The following is a 27,195-nucleotide window of genomic DNA, read 5'->3' on the forward strand; positions in this document are numbered from 1 at the left end:
TCCAACAGATATTAGGAGTTTCTTGGGGTTGGCTGACTATTATAGAAGGTTCGTCAAAGGGTTCTCGTCTATTTTGTCTCCTTTGACCAAGTTGACTTAGAAGACACTGAAGTTTCAATGGTCTGAAGCTTGTGAGAAAAGCTTTCAGGAATTGGAAAAGAGGTTAACTATTGCCCCAATTTTGACCTTACCGGAAGGTACTTAAGGTTTTATGGTGTATTGTGATGCATCTAGAGTTGGCTTGGGTTGTGTATTAACGCAGAATGGCAAAGTTATAGCTTATGCCTCCAGACAGTTGAAAGTTCATGAGAAGAACTATCATACACATAACTTAGAGTTGGTTGTCGTAGTATTTGCTTTGAAAATATGGTGTCATTATCTTTATGGTGTGCATGTGGATGTGTTCACCGATCATAAGAGCCTTCAGTATGTGTTTAGTCAGAAAGAACTTAATCTCAGACAAAGGAGGTGGCTAGAATTACTCAAGGGTTATGACATGAGTATTCTTTACCACCCAGGTAGGCTAATGTTGTTGTTGATGCCTTAAGCAGGTTGTCTATGGGTAGTACCGCCCATGTTGAGTAAGATAAGAAAGTGTTAGCAAAAGATGTGCATAGACTTGCACAATTATGAGCTCTACTAATGGATTCCACAGAAGGAGGAGTGGTGGTGATGAATGGGACTGAATTATCATTAGTGTCAGAAGTAAAAGGAAAGCACGACCAAGATCCTTTATTGCTTGAATTAAAGGCAAGTGTTCATAAGCAAAAAATGATGGCTTTTGAACAAGGGGGAGATAGTGTTTTGAGATATCAAAGTGGATTGTATGATTGGGTGTACTTGAAAGTTTTACCCATGAAGGGTGTTATGAGGTTTGGGTAAGAAGGGGAAACTTGGCCCCCAATATGTTGGTTCTTACAGAATTTCCAAAAGGATTGGCAAGGTAGCTTATGAATTGGAGTTACCACAAGAGTTAACAACGGTTCATCCGGTATTCCATGTCTCCATATTGGAGGAGTGCATGGGATATCCTTCACTTATCATACCAACCGAAGATATTGGTATCAACGATAGCTTGTCTTAAGAGGAGATTCATGTTTAGATTCTAGATTGCCAAGTTCGCAAGTTGAGAACAAAAGAGGTAGCATTAGTTAAAGTTCTTTGGAGGAACTAATTTGTTGAGGGAACTACTTGGGAAGCTGAGAAAGATATGAAAAAGAGATATCCACATCTCTTTGAGTCCGGAGAAAATGCAGACCAAAGGTAATAATTTTCTTCTTAGTACTCTTTAAATTATAAGTTAGCATGTTGTAATTGCTTTGCTTGTGTCGCGCCCCGAGCCTACACCCTGGGCAGGACCGGCACCCGGAGACCATTTCTGGCCCCAAGCGAACCCTTGGCCTGGTTTTCTTAACTCAGCGGAAACCTCAACAGAATAACTCAATGCAATGCAATATTACAAAACAACTTAACTTATAAAATATGGCCATAAAGGCAACTCGAATCTCAAAATAGAATATTTACATATATACATAGATAAGAGACTCAAAACTAGCTGACTGACTGTCTATCTGTCTATCTATGAAGCCTCTAAATTACTGAGATGGATGTTGGGACAGACCCCGCAACATCCTAATAAGACAACACTAAGAACACGAAGTAATAGAGTCCTCCGGAAAGCAAGGAGGCTCACCACTGACTCTGGAGTGCTCAGCTGGATCAACGACGCACAGGCTGCTGATCTGGGATACCTGGATCTGCATCATGAAACGATGCAGGCCAACTGGCATCAGTACATGGAATGTACGAGTATGCAAGCTGGAAAGCTAAGCAACAACGGCTAGAAGGAAACCTGGGAGAAACTGAATAGCTTACCTGGCTCAACTCAACTCAACCTGACTGACTTCTTTCTATATAAGGCAATTTAAAACAAGTGCGATATAAAGAAAGACTGTTTAAAACATGTTATAAACTCTGTGTGTATACAAAGATACAATAAGCCTGAAATGTATATAGAAATACAATGAACTGATGTATATAAAAATACAATAATCTCTGAGTATGAAAATACAATAACTGCTGTGGGAGTTTCTCTAACCGACAACCATCACATAAGAGCTATAGTGATGATACAGCGATCGACCTCACGCTGCCAGAGCATCTTATACCCGGCCAAAAGTATAAGACCTGAACTGCCTAATGGATCCACTAGTCTAATCTGAAAAGGGTTCATCTAAAAAGCATGATCCTTTTCTACCCATGGTGGCTAACATGGTTCTATGGGGGCTGTGGGTTCTTTGAACGCTCCCCCAACTCGGTGCTCGATACTACTCCCAAAAATGTACTGGCTCTTATGTTTTTACAACATAATTATTCCTGCTGATATGAGATAATTACTCAAAAACTAGCCCGAAGGCTCTTTGGAGAACATGGCTCCTTTCTTACTTAAATGTAAAAACATTTAGAACTTCTTTGGGAAGTACATAGTTCCCTAATAACTTTGGAGAAATGGACTCGACTCCTTACTCCTTACTTTACTTGAACTCTTTACTTTGACTTGACTTGAAACTCTTAACTCAACTTGAAACTTGAAACTCTTTACTTAGCTTGAAACTCTATACTCTTTGCTTGACTTGAAACTCTATACTTAACTTGGAACTTGAGCCTTAGAATGAAGTTAAAACGTTCAATGAAGACTCTTGAAAAGCTTTAAAGACTTGCTTGGACTTACTTAATTTCTAAGCTTGACTTCACTTGAATCGGAAACTAACTTCACTTGAATTGAATTATGGATTCAAGGACTTGATTGGTGTTTGGAGGGACCTCATGATGTTTAGGAATGATTTAGGAATGATTTGGAACAACCAAACTTAAGAAATTTTTTGAGAAAAAAATTCTGAAAACAGTGGAGTCCTCGTCCTGTCCGCGACGCGGAGCAGATTTTGTTCACAGAGGGAACAAGTCCGCGACACGGACTTGTTTCATGTAAGAAGCCCGACTTTTCTCCTTCATTTTTCCAACTCTAAACTCTCTAACTTCAAGGGTTCCAACCCCAATCACTTAGAAACATGAAATCCCTCAACATTCAATAGATTTCAACTCAAAACCCCAACCGGAAACAAGTCCCAAATCATCAAGAATCTCAACATCACAACCAACAACAATACCAACAATAATTTCAACAACTAACAACTTCAACCACAACAACTCACAACTTCAACAAACACAATCCATCTTTTCTCGAAAATAAAACGAGTTTGGCATGTGGGGGAAAGGATCACCCAACACTAAAAGCTCACATACCTTGGTAGGGATCACCCCCGACGAAAATCCACGATGATCTCCTTGCTTGATCTCCTCTTCTTCTCTTCTTCTCTTCTTCTTCTCTCAAAACCCTCACTCTCACTTCTTTTAAAATGGTAAAACTGATCAAAATTATCAGCCTAACACATTTATAAAACCAAAATAAAAGGCTAGGGAAAAGACCAAAATGCCCTTAATGATTCCCGGACGGATTTCCTTGTCAACTGCCCAACTTTCAAAGGTCATAACTCGCTCATACGGACTCGGAATTGAGCAAAATCGGTGGCGTTGGAAAGATCGTTCCGAGGGCTATGCAACCATAACTGGAAAGACTTCTAACTCATCATGAGCTAGAAGTTACGACTGATCAAAGTTGGCCAAAAACTCACCTTTTCCATACTTAGCCAAATTTCCAAAACTTTAAAATTCTTTCCAAAAAAAGGAAATTTCCAATCCTAAGCCTCTTCAAAGCTATTTCAAATTGTCGGATGTTACAGCTTGTTGGGTGTTTGAACTTGATGTTACCACCCTTAGCCTAGTAAGAGTAATCTCATTCGAGGACGAATGTTCCCAAGGGAGAGATATTATAACATCTCGCAATTTGAAATAGCTAGGAAGAAGCTAAGAATTGGAAATAGTCATTTTTGGAAATAATTGAAAATCTGAAAATTTGTTTAGGTTAGGAAATGTGAGTTTTTGGTCAACTTCAAACGGCAATAACTCCTAGATCAGGATGAGTTAGGTGTACTTCTAGATATGGTTGGAAAGCTCTTGGAATGATCTTTCTGACTCCGCTGATTTTGCGCGATTCCGAGTTTGTCTGAGTAAGTTATCCCCTTTGGAAGTTGGGCTGTTGGATTAAGGAAAGTCCAAATCCGGATTTTTGAAGGGTAGTTTGGTCTTTTCCTTACCCTTTTATTTTAATTCGTTTTTGGTAATTACTTAGGGGTCTAAACTGAACTTAGTCAGTTTACGCCTTTGGAAAAAGAGTTAAGGTTTTGAAAGAAGAGAAAAGAAGAGGAGAAAGGAGAATAACGTTCAAGATTCGTCAAGATCGTCGAGTTTGGCTTGTGGATTTCATCGGGGGTGATCCCTACAAGGTATGTGAGATCACATAGCGTTGGGTTAATTCTCCCACGCGCCAATCATGATTTATTTCAGCGAATTTAAGTTCTTGAAAGCTTAGAAATTGAGTTTTTGAATGGGCTTGTTGAAGTTTCATTAGATTCTTGTTTCGTTGAATTCGTTGAGGAGTTGTTTGATCTAATATGTGATTTTAGGTTCGATTTCGAGTAGAATCTGATGTACTTTGAACATTTAATCGATTTTATGTGTTGGGTAAAAGAACCCACGGAGTTTAGAGCAGAAAAACGAAGAAGAGTTTTTGTCGGATGAAATTCGACATCAGTGGAGCGTCGCGGAGCTGGTTCCTAGTTTTGGGAATTTTCGTTTCGCGTCGCGGAGCCGTCACGGAGTCTTCTGCCTCAAAAGTCATTTTCAAAACTAAAAATTAAATATGTCTCCGCGTCGCGGACCCTCCCTCAGATATTGATTTTTGGTCTTTTCTCATGTTTAGCTATCTAAATTCATTCCTAAACATCATGAGATTTTTTGTATCACTAATCACGATCCTTGAATCCATAATTCAATTTAAGGACCAGTTAGGAGTCAAGTCAAGAGAAGTCAAGAGTTAAGTTAAGAGAAGTTCATAAAGTTTTTTTTTTAATTTAAAGTCTTTTACAAACATTTTAACTTTGTTTGAAGATTTAAGTTTTGAGTTGACTAAAGAGTAAAGAGTGAGGCTTGAAGTTCATTTCTTCAAAAGTATATGGGGACTATGTATTCCCAAAGGGGTTTAAAATGTTTTCACATTTAAACAAGAAAGGAAAACATTGATTTCCAAAGAGCCTTTGAGCTAGTTTTCAGAAAAGAGTAAATGCTTTCATAATTAAGCAAGAGGTGAAACTTTGATTTCACAAGATAGCCTTTGAGCTAAGTTTTGAGCAATTATCTCAAATCACAGAAAGAAGTATGTTTTAAACATAAAGAGCTAGTATCATATTTTAGGAGTAGTATTGAGCACCAATATGGGGACAAGCTTAAGTTCAGATAACTCACGTCTCCATAAACCATGAAGCCATCATGGGTAGAAAAGGGTCATACTTTTTAGATGAATCCTTTTCGCATAGACTAGTGGATCCTCCTAGTAATTTAGGTCATATTCCCCTGGTAGGGTATAGGATGCGCTGGCAGCGTGAGGGAGATCGATGTATCATCACAATTGCTCTTATGTGATGGTTGTTGGTTAGAGAAACTCCCACAACAGTACTTTGTATTTTTATATACATCAGTTTATTTGTATTTTTACATACATCTCAGAATTATTGGTATCTTTGCATACACACAGAGTTGACATCATGTTTTATATAGATTTTCTTTATATTGCACTTGTTTTAAACTACTTTATATTGAAATGAGTTAAGTTATGTTGAGTTGAGTTAAGCCAGGTAAGTTCTTCAGTTCCTTTCAGATTCTTTTCAAGCCTATGTTGTGTTTAGCATTCCAACTCGCATACTCGTACATTTAATGTACTGATGCCAGTTGGCCTGCATCGTATTATAATGCAGACGCAGGTAACTAGGATCGACATCCAGTGCATCCTTGATCCAGTGAGAAGTTCAGAGTCTGTTGGTGAGCCTCTTTGCATTCCGGAGGATCCCTTTTGTTTACTTTCAGTATTAGATAGTTCATTAGGATGTCGTGGGCCTGTCCCAATATCCATCTCAGTTGTTTTAGAGGGTTCATAGATAGTTAGTCAGATGTTAGTTCATTCGTCATCATTTTGTTATTGACTTATGTTCAGATTTGATTTGCCAATTTGGCTAAGTTAAATTTTTATTTTCAAAACATTATGAGTTCAGTTTGAGACAGTTAAGTTGTTTAGTATTTGGATTCTCTTTATTATGTCTAAGTCTTCCGCTGAGTAAGTAAGTCAGGTCAAGGGTTCGCTTGGGGCAAACAATGGTTCTCGAGTGCCAATTCCGCCCAGGGTGTAGGCTCGGGGCTTGATAATATTTTCCTCCACCTAAAGATGGAACATGAAAGGGTCCGCAAACATCAGTTTGTATAATTTCAAGAAGCTGAGTGCTCCTTGTGGCACCTTTCTTGGTATGCTTGGTTTGCTTCCTTAATGCAATCCAAACATATAGCAAGATCAATAATTTTCAGATTCTGAAGAATCTCATTCTTTACTAACCTTTTTTAATTTTTCTTTTGATACACGACCCAAACTTTTATGCCACAAATAAGCAGAACTTTCATTTAGTGAATTACGTTTAATTCCAACATTTTAATGAATAGTAAGAAGGAATTAAAAAAAAATTATTATCGATTTTCAATCTATATAAACCATCAATAAGTACACCAGAACCATAAAAATAGTATTCTTATATAAATTGAAACAACCATGTCCAAACTTAAAATCAAATCCAGAAACATCAAGTCTTGAAAGAGAAATCAAATTCCTAGAAACTGAAGGAACATAAAGAGTATGTAATAGATCAAGGTGAGGTCCAGTCTCCAAGATCAAATGATAAGTCCCTATGCCTTCAATTTTAGCCTTCATGCGGTTTCCCATGAACAAGAAATCCTTATTAGGATTTGTAGTTTGGATCGTAGTGAATCCCTGCAACATAGTGGATACATGAGTAGTTGCACCAGAATCAAGCCACCAAGTATTATTTGGAACTTCTACTAAATTTTATACGAAACATACAAAGGTACTAAATTTGCCTTTCTTTTCAAACCAAGCTCTGCGTTTTAGGCGATCTTTCTAATAGTGTCCTTCTTTTCACAGAAATGACACTCATCAGCCTTGAGTTCCTTATCAGCATCATATGGAACTTTAGCAGGTGCTTTCTTTTTCTTAAACTTGTTGGCTTTCACTTTAAGTCCTTTACTAGCTCCTTGACCCATGAGGTTAATGGAATGACCTCCTTGTTTCATAAGTCTTGACTCCTCTTGAGTAAGCATACTTGACAATTCACTAACATTCCACTTATCCTTAATAGTGTTATAGTTAATTTGGAATGGTCCATACTCAAGAGGCAATGAGTTCAGAATGAACTGAACCAAGAATGTGTCATCCACTTTCATCCCCAAGGTCCGAAGTCTTGTTGCAATGTTAGTCATCCATTAGTGTACCAGCGAGAGACTTATCAGTAGAACGAAAACGTCTTCCACAAACTTTAGGTATTTCCTTGCACTTTCTGTTTGTTGAATAGTACTCTTAATGTTGTTAGCAACAACCATTCTTATGAACATAAGGCTCAATCTGTTAGAGCGCTCCTATGATTTATGAAAAGACTTCTCATCCTCACTGCTCTTATCAGTAATGGCAATTTTTCCATTCAGCAGAGCCAAGTTAAGATCCATCACACCTAAGTGGAACTGGACTTGTTCATGCCATTCAAAGAAGTTCAATCCATTGAACACAGTAACAGACGAAGCATGCGAATGAAGAGGAATTACTACAAATAGATATATATGCTCACACATTAGAAAATAATGTGAATTCAGTCAAACGATAAAAATATATCATAATCCTCCTTTAGATAGATACTACGACACATTATCATAATTGAAATGCTATTTTTATCTTTAATAGGTAATTGAATAATTTTTATCAAACATATACGACATCTTTGGATATACAATATATGTTTGACTAAAATATTAATTTACCTCATAATTTTCACTATTCATAGAATGATAGATTCACCTTTGGGTAAATTCTTAAGTTCTAGCAATAGTGAAAGTCAATTTATCTATTTATTTTACAATATAGGCATTTAATTAACATTCATAGGTAAATGACAATTTTATGAGTGCATATTTTTCTTAACCATACTAGTTTGGCCACTTTGTTGACTAACAAGCTATATGAATACAAATGCTTACATAATCTCATAAAATTTTGTGCATGTGAATAATTTTAAACATTTTAGTTTGGTCACTTTGGTGACTAACAAACTATAGAAATATAATACATGCATCAAGTGATCATAAATGTTATATGTGGAGACGCTAATTTTTCTAGTTTGGCCACTTTGGTGACTAACAAACTATATAAATACAAATGCGTACATAATATCATAAAACTTTGTGCATGTGTAATTTTATACATTTTAGTTTGACCACTTTGGTGACTAAAAAACTACAAAAACATAATACATGCATCAAGTGATCATAAACATGATATGTGTAGACGTTAATTTCTCTAGTTTGGCCACTTTGGTGACTAACAAACAATATAAATACAAAGCACACATAATATCATAAAATTTTGTGCATGTGAATAATTTTATACATTTTAGTTTGGCCACTTTGGTGACTAACAAACTATTTTGCACAAAGTACACATATTATTTATTGTTTAGTATAACGACCACTTTAATTTATCGCACAATTTAAAAACAAAACATTATTATTACATGGTACCTATGTAAACAAAACATCCCTTTTTTATAACCATGGTGCCTATGTCACGCATGTTGGTTGATTCAACTTGTAACTATATCGGGTAGAACTGACTTGTACCTTCCAGTAAAATACATTGATAATGTAAGACTTGTTTACATTGCTGGTGTATTCAAGTAAAATTCTTATTTGAAATGCCACAAAGACGGGTGAGATTCTATCATTTCCTTCAATTTGTGAGTTTGCACAAGAAGCATAAACACAAGTGCCGATAGTAGATACTAAACCACCACAAAACAACATAGTTGTTCACATTTTCCAGACCACTTTCTGACCAGCAGCTATCATTTTTTGGGTTGTTCAACGACCTATTGGATCTTAATCGTGTTACAGGTACTTATTGCAAGCTTCTACTCTTATCATGTAAGAAAGTTGAATGTCATTTTTATAAAATCAGATAGACAAAAGTAGTCGAAAAGATAATCTTATTCATTCAATACCCAAACTTTAACTACTACAGATAAGAACAACTTACAGCTAAACTTAAGGAAACTAACTGCTACCTGAACTCCTAAACAATAGCGGGAGTCTTCTATTGATACTCTAAAACGGTAACTCTTACGTAACTAATGTTTAATACACCCCCTCAAGTTAGGCGTAGTGCAACAGTGCTTAACTTGGAACGACACCGTTCAAAGGCTGGTTTTGGCAAGGGCTTGGTAAATATATCAGCAAGTTGATCACAAACGTGAGTGTGTGTAGGGGCGGATCTATGAAGAGGTGTGGGGGTGCCACGTGTCACACCCCGAGCCTACACCTTGGGCGGGACCGGCACTCGGAGACCATTGCTGGCCCCAAGTGAACCCTTGGCCTGGATTCCTTAACTCAGCAGAAACTTATCTCAAAAGCATAACTCAATGCAATGAAAGGTTATAAAACAACCAACTGATAAAAATCTGGCCAAAACAGCAACTCGAGTCTCCAAATAGAATATTTACATATATACATAGATGAGAGACTCAAAACTAACTGACTGACTGTCTATGAAGCCTCTAAAATACTGAGATGGATGTTGGGACAGACCCCGCAACATCCTAATAAAACAAAACTTAAGAACACAAATAACCGAGTCCTCCTAAAAGCAAGGAGGCTCACCACTGACTCTGGAGTGCTCAACTGGATGAACGGTGTGCTGGATGCTGATCATAGGTACCTGCGTCTGCATCATAACAAGATGCAGGCCAACTGGCATCAGTACATGGAATGTACGAGTATGCGAGCTGGACGGCTAAACAATAACTTAAGCTTGAAAAGAGATGCAAAAGAGAACTTACCTTGGCTCTGTTCAACTCATGAATAACTGAACTCAGTATATAAAGCAATACGACACATGCAATATATAAAGCTTGTAAAACTATTAAAACATGACGTCAAAATCATAGTTATAATATCATAAAATACCATGCTTCCTCTCAAAGTCTACTTGTGCAATGCATGAATGGAGTCCCATACCCCCATCCATACTAAATAGAACCCCTCGAGGAACCATGCAATTTCTACTGTGGGAGTTTCTCTAACCGACAACCACCACTATGAAACTAAGTGGTGATACAACGTTTTACCTCACGTTGCCCAAGGACCATCTTATACCTTTCCGTGATATAGGAAGCTAGTGATACAACGTTTTACCTCACGTTGCCCAAGGACCATCCTATACCTTGTCGTGATATAGGAAGCTAGTGATACAACGTTTTACCTCACGTTGCCCAAGGACCATCCTATACCTTGTCGTGATATAGAAAGCTATACAACGCTTTACCTCACGTTGCCCAAGGACCATCCTATACCTTGTCGTGATATAAGAAGCTAGTGATAACGTTTTACCTCATGTTGCCCAAGGACCATCCTATACCTTGTCGTGATATATGAAGCTAGTGATACAACGTTTTACCTCACGTTGCCCAAGGACCATCCTATACCTTGTCGTGATATAGGAAGCTAGTGATACAATGTTTTACCTCACATTGCCCAAAGACCATCCTATACCTTGTCGTGATATAGGAAGCTAGTGATACAACGTTTTACCTCGCGTTGCCCAAGGACCATCATATACATTGTCGTGATATAAGAAGCTAGTGATACAACGTTTTACCTCACGTTGCCCAAGGACAATCCTATACCTTATCGTGATATAGGAAGCTAGTGATACAACATTTTACCTCACGTTGCCCAAAGACCATCCTATACCCTGTCGTGATATAGGAAGCTAACTTTACTAAGTGGATCCACTAGCTTAAGTTTACGTGATCATCTAAAAAGTATGACACGTTAAATTCCATGTTGGCTACATGGTTCCTATAGAGAGTTGAGTTAATATGAACTCGTGTTCCCAATTCGGTGCTCAAGACTACTCCCAAAAATACTTTAGCTCATTAGTGTTTTAAACACATCTTTCTTTAGTTGAGATAATTACTCAAAACTTAGCCCAAAGGCTCTTGAAAACTCTTTCTAGAAAGAACATCTAAAAACCATATTTTAATATGTTCTTTGATGACTCGGGATATTCATACTGCTTAAACATGGATGGTATATTTAGAGACCATATTGTTTAAACATTGATGACATACTCGATTTGTCATACTAATCATGTTTTAGAAACTCTTTTGCAAAACTCATCTTTTCTCAAAAAGAGATAGTACTCAACTGCTCAAAACTCTTTTGGAAATCTCAATTTCCTCTCATCTTAAATGTGAAAACGTTTATAGACTTCTTTGGGAAATACTTAGTTCCCTAATAACTTTAGAGCAATGAACTCAACTCTTGACTCTTGACTTATCTCGAAACTCCTGACTTAACTGAAAACTCTTGACTTAACTTGAAACTTGATACTTAACTTGGAACTCTATACTTAACTTGGAACTCTATACTTAACTTGGAACTCTATACTTAACTGGACTTGAAACTCTATACCCTTGCTTGACTTGGAACTTGGAACGAAGTTAAAACGTTCAATAACAACTCTTGAAAAGCTTTGAGGACTTGCTTGAACTCACTTCTTAACTTTGCTTGACTTGACTCTAACTTCCCTTAACTTCGATCCTAACTCGCCTTGAATTGAACTATGGATTCAAGGTATATAGTCACATGTTATGGATGGGTTCTTGATGTCTAAACGTACTTTGGGGTGTCGGAAACAAATATGAAACATAGGTACAATACCATGGAACATGCATGAAAGAGTGGGGAATGAAAGGGGTAGGTTGGGATCCTTGGCGCTCTGCAAGCGCGGAGCGCCAGCCCTTGAAGTTCAGAAGGGTCTGGCTGGCGCTCTGGCTGGTGCGCCGCCCCAAGGGTTGGGCTTCAGAGCTCCTCTTGGGTCGCGTTGGCTGGCGCGACGCGCCAACCCCTAGCCCAGAAAACTCGACTTTCTCCCTTGTTTTGTCAACTCTAAACCACCCTTACTTCAATGGATTCAACCCCAAACACTAAGGATCATCAATCTCTCAACATAAAATAGATTACAACTCAAATACACAACCCAATCATGTCCCACAACCAACAATAACTTCAACAACACAACTACAACATCAACAACAACTAACAACTTCAACAACAATTCCAATCTTTTCTCAAATCATAAAAATGAGCTTGGTGTGTGGGGTAAAGGATCAACTCACACTAAGAACTCACATACCTTGATAGGGATCACCCCTGACGATTTCCACTACGGAACTTTGACGGAAACTAGTTGATCTCCTCTTTCTTCTCTTCTTCCCCTTCTTCTCTTCTTCTTCTCTTCTTCTTCTCAAGCCCTAGCTTTTACCCTTTTAAAATGGGACAAAAATGATCCAAGATCAGCCTAACACAACAATATAATCCCAAAAGAAATGGCTAGGGAAAAGACCAAAATGCCCTTAAAATTTCCGGACGGATTCCCTGCCAACTGCCCAACTTTCAATGGCCATAACTCGCTCATACAAACTCGGAATCGAGCAAACTCGGTGGCGTTGGAAAGATCATTCCACAAGCTTCGCAACAATATCTGGAAATACTCCTAAATCATCTTGAGCTAGGAGTTATGACTGCTCAAAGTTGGCCAAAACTCACTGATTTCCACACTTAGCCAAATTTCCAGATTTTGAATTCCTTTCATTATTTTCCAAAAATGTCTATTTCCAATTTCAAGCTTTTTCATAGTTATTTCAATTTGCCGGATGTTACACCACGCCACCCCCGAACTTCGACGGAAACTCTATATATACATAGGTATATATATATAATATTTATATAAATATAAAGTGTGCCACCTAGAGAACAAAACTGGCTTGTGGTGCCACGGTAGGAGGGCAACTTTAGAAGGCTAATGTTGCGGGTTTGAATCCCATTTGTACCTATTTTTTTGAGAAATTTGCTGCAGACGTTTTTTAAGAAAAAAAAAAAGGCTCCAAGCACGTTTTTTTAAGGAAAAACAGCTTGCACAATTTTTTATTTTATTTTTATAATTGTTATTGACTTAAATTAAATTAATTACATTATTACTCCTTTGACTTTTCTTTTATTTGATTAAATACTCAATAAAAGTGTAATATCTTATTATTTATATTTTATTGATTGATTTATGATATATATCGAAAAGACGAATAATTTAATCAAATATAAAATTAATTTAATCGATAAGTCTATTTGGCACCCACGGACTCTAAATCCTGGATCCGCCACTGAGTGTGTGTGACAAGAACCTGATGCGCTTGAACTTGGTTCCTAACATAACAGAAGTCCACATCAATATGTTTAATATGGCCATGAAACACTGGATTATGACAGAGATAAGTGACGCCAACATTGTCACAAAAGATTGTGGGTGTATTTGGAATGGTGATATGCAATTCATTGAGCAATTTGCGCACCCATATGAGTTCAGCAAGCGCATTTGCAACTGATTTGTACTCTGCTTTAGTGGATGAGCGAGCTACAGCTTGTTGCTTTTTGGATGACCAACTCACTGGATTGGGCCCAAAGAAAAGAACATAACCTGATGTGGATATTCTGTAATTCGGGTCTCCTGCCCAATCGGTATCAGCGTACATGTAAAGATTGTTGTCTGAGTTGCGAAGTATTCGAAGATCTGAAGTTGTTGTGGCTTTAAGATAACGTAGTATCCTCTTAACCGCCTTCCAGTGTTCAGCAGTAGGTTCATGCATAAACTGTGACAGTTTGTTGACTGCATAAGAAATATCAAGTCGTGTGAATGATAAGTATTGTAACTTACCAAGGGTGCGCCTGTAGAGTGTAGCATTAGCAGGCGGAGAACCATCAGCTTCCCGAGGTAGTTTACTGGAGCACATTGGAGTCAAGACTCATTTACAATCTTGCATATCCAATTCCAACAAAATGTCAAGAATGTATTTGGATTGAGAGAGAATAAGGCCATCTGACACTTTTTTAAATTTGACACCCATAAAGTAGTCTAAGTAACCAAGATCCTTCAAAGAGAACCGAGAACCAAGGGAATCAATAATATGTCTAATCAAGCTGGGATAACTTCCTGTGATCAAAATGTCGTCAACATAGACGAGTACCTAAGCAGTTGCTGCCAAATTCCTCAAAATAAATAGAGAAGCATCAGATTCAGACTTGATAAATCCCATTTTCTGTAGATGATTGCGCAATGCAGCATACCAAGCCCGCGGGGCTTGTTGAAGACCATAAATGGCCTTTTTTAATCTGCAAACATGAGAAGGGAAATGAGAATTAACAAAGCCTGGAGGTTGAGACATAAAAACCTCTTCAGTCACTGCCCTGTAGGAAAGCATTGTCGACATCGAGTTGATGAATGTGCCAATTGTGCTGCACTGCTATGGATAAGACAAGAAACACTATTGTGGGCTTGATAACAGGACTGAAGGTTTGATGAAAATCTAAGAAAGGGCATTGCGTGAAGCCCTTAGCAACAAGGCAAGCTTTGTATCGATCTATAGATCCATCTGCTTGCTTTTATTTTAATGCGGTACTGAAAGTCAAGAGTGGGGGTGAATTAAAATTTCCTTTAGTCGACTTCCTATAATGGCCAGTCGACTCACCTGCATGTTAGTAGAATAGATAAACAGTAATAATAACTTGCAGTAAGAAAATAACACAGAGTGTTTTTATACTGGTTCAGATCACCGATGTGGTGCCTAGTCCAGTCCCCTTAGGTTACAAGGGTTTCCTTGAGAGCTTGTTGAGAACTTGGGTGTTACAGAATGTTACAATTAAGATCCCCGTTTACCAGGTTAGATTTCTCTTTCTTTCTAAATAATCTTCTTTTTCTTCGTTTGTTTAGAATTTTTACTATTTGTGATGTTGGATTTTACTCCTAAATTAGTGTTTTGCTGGTTAGAGTTACACATATATTCTTAATCTCCAAAAATTGTTGCCGCACTCATGTCAGATCCTCCAAAAATGCATTATTACTTTTGTTGGATCTGAACCGCGCTTTGCAATATTTATGACTTGTCCGACCAACATAGATGTGCTTATATATTAATGGTAATGATTTTGCTCTTAATTAAATTGGATCCACCCCCATTTAGACCATTCTTAGCATCTTCCGACTTTCAATTGTTAAAAATATCTGCAGGATGTGCTAAGTTAAGCTTTGGATAGTGATATACCTCAATGGAGACAAAAACATGGAAGCGGCGGGTTATAGGAGAGTGTGGAATAGGAAGCTTCTTTTAGGAAACCCTATTTGGGGGAGAAGGCAAGAACTCGGTCTCTTAGACCGAGTTCCTTTTTTGGGCCTCTTTCATTTGTCTAGATTGGGCTGATAGACTTGTCTATCATCGTCCCAATGCTTGAATGATGCGTTCTTATGAGTAATAAAAGGACCAATGGTCCATAAAGTTAACCAAAAAAAAAACCTTCTTCCGTTTCCAAGTGTTGTGGATTGATGTTAATGGAAAAGGGTGTGGTATTTTGCTGTTTTGTGCTGCTTAAATTACCTGCAAAATAGTTGTATTTGCTTAATTGAGATGGAGAGTAAAAAAAAAAAGAAAACCATTGATTGGCTAATGAAAACAATAGAAAACTAAACTAGTTCTTTTCTATGAGTTCCCATCTTTCCATTTTCCTACAGAAATAACATAAATAGCTGCCCATTGAAAAAAAATAGTCTGCAGATGTATACCGTACATGTGATATATGTGAATTTGCTGATGAAAATGACCCCACACCGGATTGAAACGAGATTTCTGGACTCCTTATTAGGTTTGGGCAATCCTTTGAGCTAGTTTTTGGAGTGTCAGTCCTAATTTGAGTATTGACTAGTGGATGTTACATACTTTTGGCTGAGCGGCCAAATGTGTAATCTACTCTTTTTTGCTTAGTTTGATAACATGGTAACACTTCTGCTTGATTTCTTTATTGAACTTCTGTTCTATTAATTCATGTTTTCTAGATTTGTTCTTTTTCAATATGCTTGTAAGTTGTTTCATTCTGTTTATTCTAAGCAAGAGATCTGCTTATATGTCCAGGTAAAAGATTGGGAAGCAAATGCCCATCTGTATGGATTGTCAGTGTCATTTTCCAGAAGATCTGGTGGTTGATATTCTATCGAGGTTGCCAGTGGAATCACTCTTGCGTTTCAAATGTGTGTGCAAGCACTGGTATGGTTTCATCAAAAGTGCGAGTTTTAAAGAGAAACATTTTCATCAGAAGAACAATGGTGCCCGTCTCCTTGTCTGCGACTTCAAAATAACAAAGATCGCACCCATCTTCGTAAAGTCTGTGGTGTTCTCCTTGCTCCCGAAAAAAATAGTTCCGGATGTGACCCCTGAACAAAAAGTTCTCCTTCACCTTCCGAATGTATCTGATATCAAGTGTGTTGCTGGCCCAGTTTATGGCTTATTCTTAGTGCAGGAACAAATTTATAATGATGGTGTCCGCTTGGGATTATGGAATCCTGCCACCAGAGAGTTTCGGCCTCTGCCTTCTTTTTGAGATTGAGCACTTTTTCTCAGATCATTATCATCAATTCGGGTTGGGGTTTGACCTGTTGACTCAAGATTATAAGGTTGTATGGATTCAAGATTATGAGGGACATGGCGTTTACCCTCATGTCTCTGTCTGTGTCTATTCTTCATGCAACAACTCATGGAAGAACCTAGAATTCCCTCCCAGTTATACCTCAGGTTTGCCCTTTGACACCACTTATCTCAATGGGGTTTATTATTGGCGTTCATTGCGTGTAAATGAGATGTACAGGATTCACTCATTTGACATGGGCAGCGAACAGTTTGGGGAGATGCAACTCCCTGTTATTCCAAATGAATACTGGAAGAAGCTTACATTGCGTGGTGATTCGCTTGCAATGTTGGCTGGTTATAGGTTCTACTGGAAATAGTGTCTTGTTTGGAAACAAAACACTGTAAGGCACATTACCAGCAAGAACAGTGGATGACATACGATTAATTAGAAAACAAGCCGTAGAGATTGCATTTGCCCAAAACTGTTTAGGAACCTTCATTTGGAACAAAAATCCTCGAGTTGTCTCAAGTAGATGCCTATTCTTCCTCTCAGCAACTCCATTTTGAGAGAGTGTATCAACACATGAAGACTGGTAGAGAATACTGTGTTGTCTCATATATGATTGAAATGATTCTGACATATATTCTTTAGCATTGTCGCTCCTTAGAATACGTACCGAAGCATTGAATTGTGTTTTGACTTCAGCATAGAAGGCACAAAAGTGAGTAAACACTTTTGAGCGACTCTTCATGAAATAAATCTAAGTCATACGAGAACGTCATCCACAAAAGTAATAAAATACTTATGCCCAGTTTTGGAAAGGATAGGGCATGGTCCCCAACATCAGAATGAACCAACTCAAAAGTTGACTCATCCCGCTTATTAACCCTTGGACTTAATGAGTTGCGATGATGCAAATCGACATGACTCACGTAATGAAGAAATATTCTGGAATTGCGAACAAAGCTACTTTAGCAAAGGTAGAGAAGGATGTCCTAATCGACAATGTGCTTCAAATGGAGACACAACACTAGAGCATACAACAGACTGAGGCCCCCATTCATCCCATAACCTGATTCGTCTTAAAATCAAGAAACAAACAATGATCCAAAAAGAACAAAATATAACAATTAAGGTCTCTCGTAACTTTGCTAACAAAAATCAAGTTGAAGGCCAACTTTGGTAGACTTAATACTGATGACAAGGTAATAGTGTATGCTGGTTTAACAGTCCCATATCCAATACTGTTACAAGTTGATCCATCAGCTACAGTAATCGGAGAGGGAGCTTTGTGTGACTGAAAACTAGTAAAAATGTTAGGATTACCGGTCATGTGATTTGAGGCACCTGAATCAATCACCCATTTATTTGAAGAGGTGATAAGACATGTTTTATCTGATTAAGTAAAGGCACTAACTGAAGTTGATTCCTTCAATAATTTCTGATATCGAGAGAATTCAGCAAACTCCTTTGCGGAAATCAAAATCATTTTATCAGACCTTTGAGTTCCCTGATTACCGTCAGTCATATTCCCAACAAAACACTCATGGTACCAAAATGAATTGATTGAGAAACCAACAAGTCCCAAACAACCTATAATCCCCAAAAAAAGACAATACAATCACCAAAATAAAATGACTAACCAGATCTGACAGCTCCAAGACCACTCTGGCCGAAAAATCAGAAACGAAGGGGAAGGGGATCTTGACTGGAAAAGACAACAATGTCTGAGAAGCCAATAGATTTTCTGGACAGCAACCCAAAAAATAGAAGGATGGACAGATCGTCTTCTTTGATCGTTTGAAAGTTTCGAGTTTCGAAAAAATAACCTCTTCGAAACAGCTCCAGAATGACTCAAACTTCAGATTTGAGTTCACGAACAGATCTCTAACAAAATATTCTTAGCACAGAAATGGTGTCCAGATTCGAAGATGAAATAGAAAGATAGGGCTCTTAACTACTTCCTTGAAGCTACAGTAGCTTCCGGCGAAGCCACAATCCCAGCTTAGACATTTTCTCTGATACCATGTAACTTATATTATATGGAGAATGACTTGTGTCTTTCTATTCATCAAGACAAGATACTTATACAAACACATATGCTTCTATGAAAGGAAACTAATCAAAGTAAATTAAATAAGAATCTGCTCCTATAATTAAGTTAGCTATATATGGAAGATATAATATTTACGCCTATTATATTCTATAACATCGATTAACTTAATCGAAAGAGTTAACACATTAATTAGTTATGTTGAGTTTGGTTATTCCATCTTTTGCCTTGCATAAATAATACATATGTTTTGTTTCAAATTATACATTTAAACCAATAGTCAAATACCGTACTTGATGTGCTGATTTTGATACATAAATAACTCAGAACTAACCGGCAGCCGTTTACTGCTTAATGGTCCGTAGATTACCTGCAAAATAGTTGTATCTTCTAAGCTGAGATGTAGAGGAAAGCAAAAAGGAAATCTTTGATTGGCTATTGAAAAGTTTAGAGAAGCATTGACAGTTCTTTTCTAGTCTTGTATGAATTTCTATTTGTTCGCTTTTCTATGGAAATTGAAATTAACAGAGGGAGTGCCATCCTTAAAACCGGCCTCTGCACCTTCTGAGATTGTAAAGTATTCTGAGATGAACAGGTACAAGGAGTTTATTGTTGGATATACTATTAACCATATGGTTGAGTTATAGTATTGATTTTAATCTCTTGTAAAGACTTTACGTTTTATGTTATTTATTACAATAAAGTCTTTGTTTGAATAGATCATTGTGTTTATATGTGTGTCAATTACTTATATAGTAGACGATTTTTGGGTATGGAGTTGTTTAACTCATACGCGGAAGATTAAAATTGACGGTTCTTATAAGTTATAAATTAAATGTTCACAATTAAAGATGAAGTTGGGCAAACATCTTGATGATTGTAACACAAGATTAAATATAATTCAATCTTAATTATGTGAATGGTAAAATTTCAACTTCTTGTATTAGTACATTTTGTATGCATTGAACGGATCAAATTGAGATATGTGTTTAGGTTCTGAATTTCAATAAATAATATCTCTAGTCCATTATATGAGCTTATACTCTTAATCTTGATGCATTTATTATGATCTATATAGTTTGTTTTATTATTTTAATCTATTAAAAGGTGAGACTCTATGATGAGTCAAAATATTCCTAATGGATTGGATAATAACAAATTATATTTGTGAAATAATAATTAGTTGATAGATCCATATCTCGAATATGAGAAAGAAGACACCCCTTTATGGTTGCTTATAAGTAGTCACGTGAAAATCCTGCAAGTGGATTATATATGTATATCCGTCATGTGAATTAATTTAAGCATAAAGATAAAGAATTAAATTAATCAATGGATTAAATTTTTTAGAAGTTTGATTTAATTGATTGGTGTTGAATTCTAACATGGGGAGTCAAATAAGTTATAACGGTAAAAAAAAAAGGTAAAAAAATTTAAAATTAAATAGAGGAGTGCAGTTATAGATTTTTGGTGGTACAATCTGTGATTTATTATGATATGGTTAATTAATGCATTTACGAATTAAATATTATAAATAGAAGTCTCTGCTAATAAATTTGCGGTCCATGCTATGTCTGATTAATTGATCGAGTTCGGAAAAGAAAAGGATTGTTAGTATGTTTTTTTAGTTTAGGAATAATTCGTTTTTGACTCTTATTAGTTTAAAAGAGAAAAAAACTATTTCCTTAAAAGAAGAAAGAGGATACTGGGTTTCTTTGTTTCCTTAGAAGATGAAAGAAGAAAATAATAGTGTTTAATAGTTATTAATAGCTATTGATGATGTTTAATGACAGTTGAATACCCTTGGTGTTAAATGACTATCTAAATACACTTAATGATATTTTGTGGTTGTTGATAACTATTGATCATGGCTGTTGGATACCCTTAACGGTGTCAAAATACACTTAATGGTATTTAATGGTTGTTGATGACTATTGATCATGGTTGTTGAATACACTTAACGGTGTCTAAATACACTTAAAGGTATTTAATGACTATTAATTATGACTAGAAACATTTCATCTTTCAAACCTTCCCTTCTGCTGAAAAGTATAAATAGGGTGGTTTTTTTTGAAAATTTTCTTGTCCACACAAGACTTGATTGAAATAGTTAGTCAGGAATTAGTAGAAGGCTGCAATCTTGGAGTCTCAGTCCCTGAACGAGTTGTGTGAAAGCTACAAAAGGTTAGAGTTTTACAATTTATTCAGTTTACATTATTATGCTATTATGTATGTTTGTGATTTAAATAATGCCTACGTTGTGCATATTCTAACATTTTCCTCTTATGCCTATGTCTGTAAAATAGTTGCATATGCTAAGTTGTTGAGCTGTAGAACAAAAACAAAACCATTGATGGGCTAATGAAAATACTAGACAACCAAATGACTAGTTTTTTAGTATGAATTCCCATGTTTACACTTTCCTATGGAAATTAACATAAAAAAAATTCTTTGTTGCACTTTTGTTCTATTAATGCATGTTTTCTAGATCTCTTCTCTTTGAAATATGTTTGTAAGTTGTGTCATTATATTTATTCTATTTGACAGTATATTCCCAGGTAAAAAATTGGGGAGCGAAGGACCATCAGTATGGATTGTTATTGTGGTTGATATTTTATATATTGATGTTGCCAGTGGAACCACTCTTGCGTTTCAAAACCACTCTTGCGTTTCAAATGTGTGTGCAAGCACTGGTATGCTCTCATCAAAAGTGAGAGTTTCATAGAGAAGCATTTTCATCACAAGAACAATCGTTCCCGTTTCCTCATTTGCAACTTGAAATTTGAAGAGGAAGAACACACCCTCTTCAAGTCTGCTGTAGTCTCCTTGCTCCCTGAATAAATAGTTCCGGGTGTGACCCCTGAACAAAAAATTCTCCTTCATCTTCCAAGGATCGATTATTTCAACTGTGTTGCTGGCCCAGTTAATGGCTTATTCTTACTGCAGGAATTTTTTTGTGGATACAGTGTCCGCTTGAGTTTGTGGAATCCTGCCACCAGAGAGTTCCGGCCTCTGCCTCCTGCACCTTTTGTTACTGAGCACTTCTTATGTGACTATGATCATGAATTCGGATTGGGGTTTGACCAGTTGATTCAGGATTATAAGGTTGTTCGGAATCGAGTATTCGTTGATGATCGGGGACAGGGACAGGGCTATTACCTTCATTTGTCTGTCTGTCTATTCCTCATGCGATAACTCATGGAAGAACCTACAATTCCCTTCCAGTTTTACCTCAGGTTCGCCCTATTCGGTCACATAATTCAACGGGATTTATTATTGGATTTGTAGGAGCCTCAATAATAATATATGCAAGATTCAGTCATTTGCCATGGGCAGCGAACAGTTTGGGGAGATGCAAGGCCCAGATATTCCAGGTAAACACTGGGTGAGGCTTACATCACGTGGCGACTCGCTTGCAATGTTAGTCAGTGATAAGCCTATGACATCCATATATGAAATGAAACAAGTTGGTCCAAAGTGTTTACTGTTCAACCTCGTATAGATGCTGCTCATTTGCCTAAAAATTATGGGAGAATGATGAATAAGATTGTTTTTGAACTGACAGAAACTTCACAGCTGGTGCTATATGACCCTACAACAAGTCAAGTTACAGATCTTGGAATTCATCTGAGGCTTATTGGCTGTTGTGTTTTCAATTATCAGGAGAGCCTAGCTCTAATTACAAAAGGAAATGAGTTTCAAGACCAGGATAATACTGATCGAGCAAATGAAGTGTACAACTATTAGATGGACGAATGATGTCAAGAATTGAAAACCAATTCCCTCCCTCTGATCTTTCATTTTCCGAGTAATAGTACTAATTTATTAGTTGGATGAACCTATTACTATTGGGTTATTGGCTTCTACTCATTCATCATGTCCTATTTATACTTTGGTCATTGATAAGAACATAAAGTTTATTTGTTTCATACATTTGACTACTTGCTGAATTATTGGCCAAATGTGTAATTTACTCTTTTTTTTCTAATGGTAAAAGTACTGCTTGATTTCTTTCTTACACTTTTGTTCTATTAATGCATGTTTTCTAGATCTGTTCACATCAATATGTTTGTAAGTTGTGTCATTCTGTTTATTCCAATCAAATATTTCTATCAAGATTGCCACTTGCTTTTCAAATGTGTTGCAAGCACTGGTTTTCTCTCATCAATAGTGCGAGTTTCAAAGAGAAGCGTTTTCATCAGAAGAACAGTTGTGCCCGTCTCCTCCTGTAGTAATGGCACAACACTTTTTCGTAAAGTCTGTTGAATTCTCCTTGCTCCCTAAAAAAATAGTTTGGAGTGTGATCCCTAAACAAAAAGTTCTCCTTTACCTTCCAAGGGTCGGTAATTTCAGTTGTGTTGCTGGCTTATTCTTACTGCAGGAAAAAAATTACCCTCATGTCTATGCCTATGTCTGGGATGAACCGGTACAGGGAGTTTACCCTCATGTCTATGCCTATGTCTATTCCTCGATTTAAAATGAGAGGAAACCTCGATTTCTAAACGAGTTCATGAGGAGTCTTTGAGTATTATCTCTTTTAAGAGAACCTTTTGGTTTTGATGGGAAAATAGTTATAGGAGATTCACGGTAAGAAATAACGAAATTATAAATTAATTTGAGAATTTTATCAACCAATAAATTAGCACCGAGTTACAAATTTATCTCAAATTGAGGAGAAGTTATGTTTTTAAACATATGAGCATGAGTTATATATTATTGGGAGTATTATTGAGCACCGCGATATGGGAACAACAATTGCTCTTGAGTGCCGGCCACATTTAAGGTATAGGCTCGGGGCGTGACAAATCCATCTCGTTTATGCATTCGTCATCACCTTTGTAAGGTTAGATCTCAATTTCTTTCTATAATACCTTTTATTTATTTTTTTGAATTTGGTGATGTAGGGTTTCGCTTCTAAGTTATATCCTGCCCAATTTTGATCATTCTTTGCGTCTTTAAAATTTCAACTTTTAGAAATACTTACAAGAAATGCCAACTTAAACTAGCTAAATTTCCAAGTGTTGTCGATTGTAAATTATTTTATATGGAGAATGACTTGTGTCTTTCTATTCATCAAGACAAGATACTTATACAAATACATATGCTTCTATGAAAGGAAACTAATCAAAGTAAATCAAATAGGAATCTGCTCCAATAATTAAGTTAGCTATATATGAAAGATATAATATTTACACCTATTCTATAACACTCCCTCTCAAGATGGAGCATAGATGTTGATCATGCTCAGCTTGTCACAAAGATAATTAACATGAGCTCCATTTAACGTCTTTATGATCAAATCAGCTAGTTGCTCTCTTGTCTTTACATAATCGGTAGAAATCAAGTTATCTTTGATCTTCTCACGAATGAAGTGGCAATCTACCTCGATATGCTTTGTTCTTTCATGATACACATGATTTGAGGCAATATGAAGAGCAACTTGATTATCACACCAGAGTTTTGCTGGTGTAGAATGTCTCATTCCAATTTCTGTCAATATGTGATCTATCCACATGATCTCACATATCGACTGCGCCATAGCTCTATAATACTGGATCGGGATACAACACGTTGTTTCTTACTTCTCCATGACACCAAATTAACACCAACAAAGACATAATAACCATAGTAGATCGTCTATTGGTTTTACATCGAGCCAAATCAGTATCAGCAAAACACTCAATGTGAGTATGTTCGTGATTACCATATAAAATGCCAAGTCTAGGGGATCTTTTCAAGTAGCATAAGATCTGTTCCAAGGCTTCCCAATGGTTGACTGTAGGTGCAGACATGAATTGGCTAACAACACTCAATGCCAAAGCAATATCGGGACGCCTTACAGTGAGATAGTTTAGTTTCCCTATTAACCTCCTATATCTCTTTGGATCATCGAAAGGGATGCCATCATCTCGAGTCAGATGCACATTAGGGACCATTGTAGTACTACAAGGTTTGGCGGTTTCCACAAGTAGGTCAAGGATATACTTTCTCTGAGATAGAAAGATTCTCTTCTTGCTTCTAGTTACTTCTACTCCCAAAAAATATTTTAGTTGTCCTAAATCTTTTGTGTGAAATTTAGTATGCAAGAATGACTTGAGTGAAGAGATCCCCGAATAATCACTTCCTGTAACAACAATGTCATCAACATATACCACAAGAAGAATAATGCCATTTGTTGATTGTTTATAAAAGATTGAGTGACCACACATGTTTTTTTTCAGCCCAAATTCCTGAATTACTTCACTGAATTTGCCAAACCAAGCACGAGGGCTTTGTTTCAAACCATACAAGGATTTCTTTAGGTGACAAACTTTCCCATACTCCCCTTTGAGCAACAAATCCAGGTGGTTGCTCCATATACACTTCTTCTTGGAGATCACCATGAAGAAATGCATTCTTGATATCTAGCAAGTGCAACGGCCTATTCTTAGATGCAACTAAGGAAATAAATAAGCGAACATAAGTGAGTTTAGTCACCAGAGTAAATAATCCACCCCATAAGTATGAGCATATCCTTTAGCCACTAGTCGAGCCTTAAGTCTAGCCATAGAGCCATCTGGATTAACTTTGACCGCAAAGACCCATTTACATCCCACTGCCTTCTTTCCTTTTGGTAAATCCACCAAGTCCCAAGTGTGATACTCATCTAGTGCATGTATCTCCTCAAGCATTGCATTATACCATCCAGTGTGACTCAAGTCTTCCTTAATTGTCTTAGGAACAACGAAAGAGTCTAGAGAAACAATCAAAGATCTAGACATAAAGGATAAATGACTATAGGAAACAAAATTATATGCAGATTTGCAACTTCGTGTACTTTTGCTAATAGAAATAGGGAGGTCAAGATCATCTGGAGGACAGACGAATGAGGATCTGATGACAAAGGGACAGGTGCAAGACATGTATCATTAGCCTCTCACCTCCTTGCGTAAGTTTGTACAATTAGAGGTCTTACTACCATGGATGGTGCAGGAGCTGACGGTACAATATTTGATTGATCCTCAAATTATTTGAGATATGGAGGGACAATATTTGATTCTTCTGTCAAAACATGGGTGACCTCATAGACTAACCACTCATCTTCCCCCCCATGACTTGTAGAAATAGGAGGTGTATAAAAGAATGGTGTAGTCTCTGAAAATACCACATCAGTTGATACCAAATATTTGCCAAGTTCAGCAGAATAACATAGATACCCCTTCTGAAGATGAGAATATCCCAAAAAGACACACTTCAATGCCTTTGGATCCAATTTAGTGACAGATGGTCGAACATTTCGAACATAACAAGTGCTTCCAAACATCTTAGGTTCTACTGGAAGTAGTGTCTCATTTTGAAACAGAACACTATAAGGCACATTATCAGCAAGAAAAGTGGATGGAATACGATTAATTAGAAAACAAGTCATAGAGACTGCATCAGCCCAAAACTGTTGGGGAACCTTCCTTAGGAACAAAAGTGCTCGAGTTGTCTCAACTAGATGCCTATTCTTCCTCTCAGCAACTCCATTTTTGAGAGGGTGTATCAACACATGAAGACTGGTGGAGAATACCGTGTTGTCTCATATATAATTGAAATGATTCTGACATATATTCTTTAGCATTGTCGCTCATTAGAATACATACTGAAGCATTGAATTGTGTTTTGACTTCAACATAGAAGGCACAAAAGTGAGTAAACACTTTTGAGCGACTCTTCATGAATTATATCCAAGTCATACGAGAAAAATCATCCACAAAAGTAATAAAATACTTATTCCCGATTTTGGAAAAGATAGGGCATGGTCCCTAAACATCAGAATGAGCCAACTCAAAAGTTGACTCAGCCTGCTTATTAACCTTTGGACGTAATGAGTTGCGATGATGTTTTTCAGATCGACATGACTCACATTCTAATGAAAAAATATTCTGGAATTGAAGACAAAGCTTCTTTAGCAAAGGTAGAGAAGGATGTCCCAATCGACAATGTGCTTCAAATGGAGACATGACACTAGAGAAGACAACTGACTAAGGCCCCCATTCATCCAAAATATAGAGATCGTCAGATACATGTCCTTTACCAATAACCTTCGTCTTAAGATCACGAAACAAAAAATGATCCGAAAAGAACAAAATATAACAATTTAGGTCTCTGGTAACTTTGCTAACATAAATCAAATTGAAGGCCAACTTTGGTAGACTTAATACTGATGACAAGGTAATAGTGGATGTTGGTTTAACAGTCCCATATCCAACACTATTACAAGTTGATCCATCAGCTACAGTAACTGGAGAAGGAGCTTTGTGTGACTGAAAACTAGTAAAAATGTTAGGATTACCGGTCATGTGAGTTGAGGCACCTAAATCAATCACCTA

General features: G+C 37.0%; 2 protein-coding genes and 1 pseudogene across 3 annotated transcripts in view; 1 reads left to right on the forward strand and 2 right to left on the reverse strand.

Moving 5' to 3' along the window:
• Positions 1–27,195, reverse strand: part of LOC125833919 (uncharacterized) — a 234,306-nt gene that overhangs the window by 199,169 nt on the left and 7,942 nt on the right. The gene's annotated exons all lie outside the window — the stretch shown is intronic.
• Positions 1–27,195, reverse strand: part of LOC125833921 (probable protein phosphatase 2C 11) — a 179,669-nt gene that overhangs the window by 77,648 nt on the left and 74,826 nt on the right. The gene's annotated exons all lie outside the window — the stretch shown is intronic.
• Positions 16,697–22,588, forward strand: LOC125833879 (jacalin-related lectin 38-like; annotated as a pseudogene).

This window comes from Solanum verrucosum, unplaced genomic scaffold (genome assembly GCF_900185275.1).
Source record: "Solanum verrucosum unplaced genomic scaffold, falcon-dt-bn FXZP01000108.1, whole genome shotgun sequence".
NCBI classification, from domain to species: domain Eukaryota; kingdom Viridiplantae; phylum Streptophyta; class Magnoliopsida; order Solanales; family Solanaceae; genus Solanum; species Solanum verrucosum.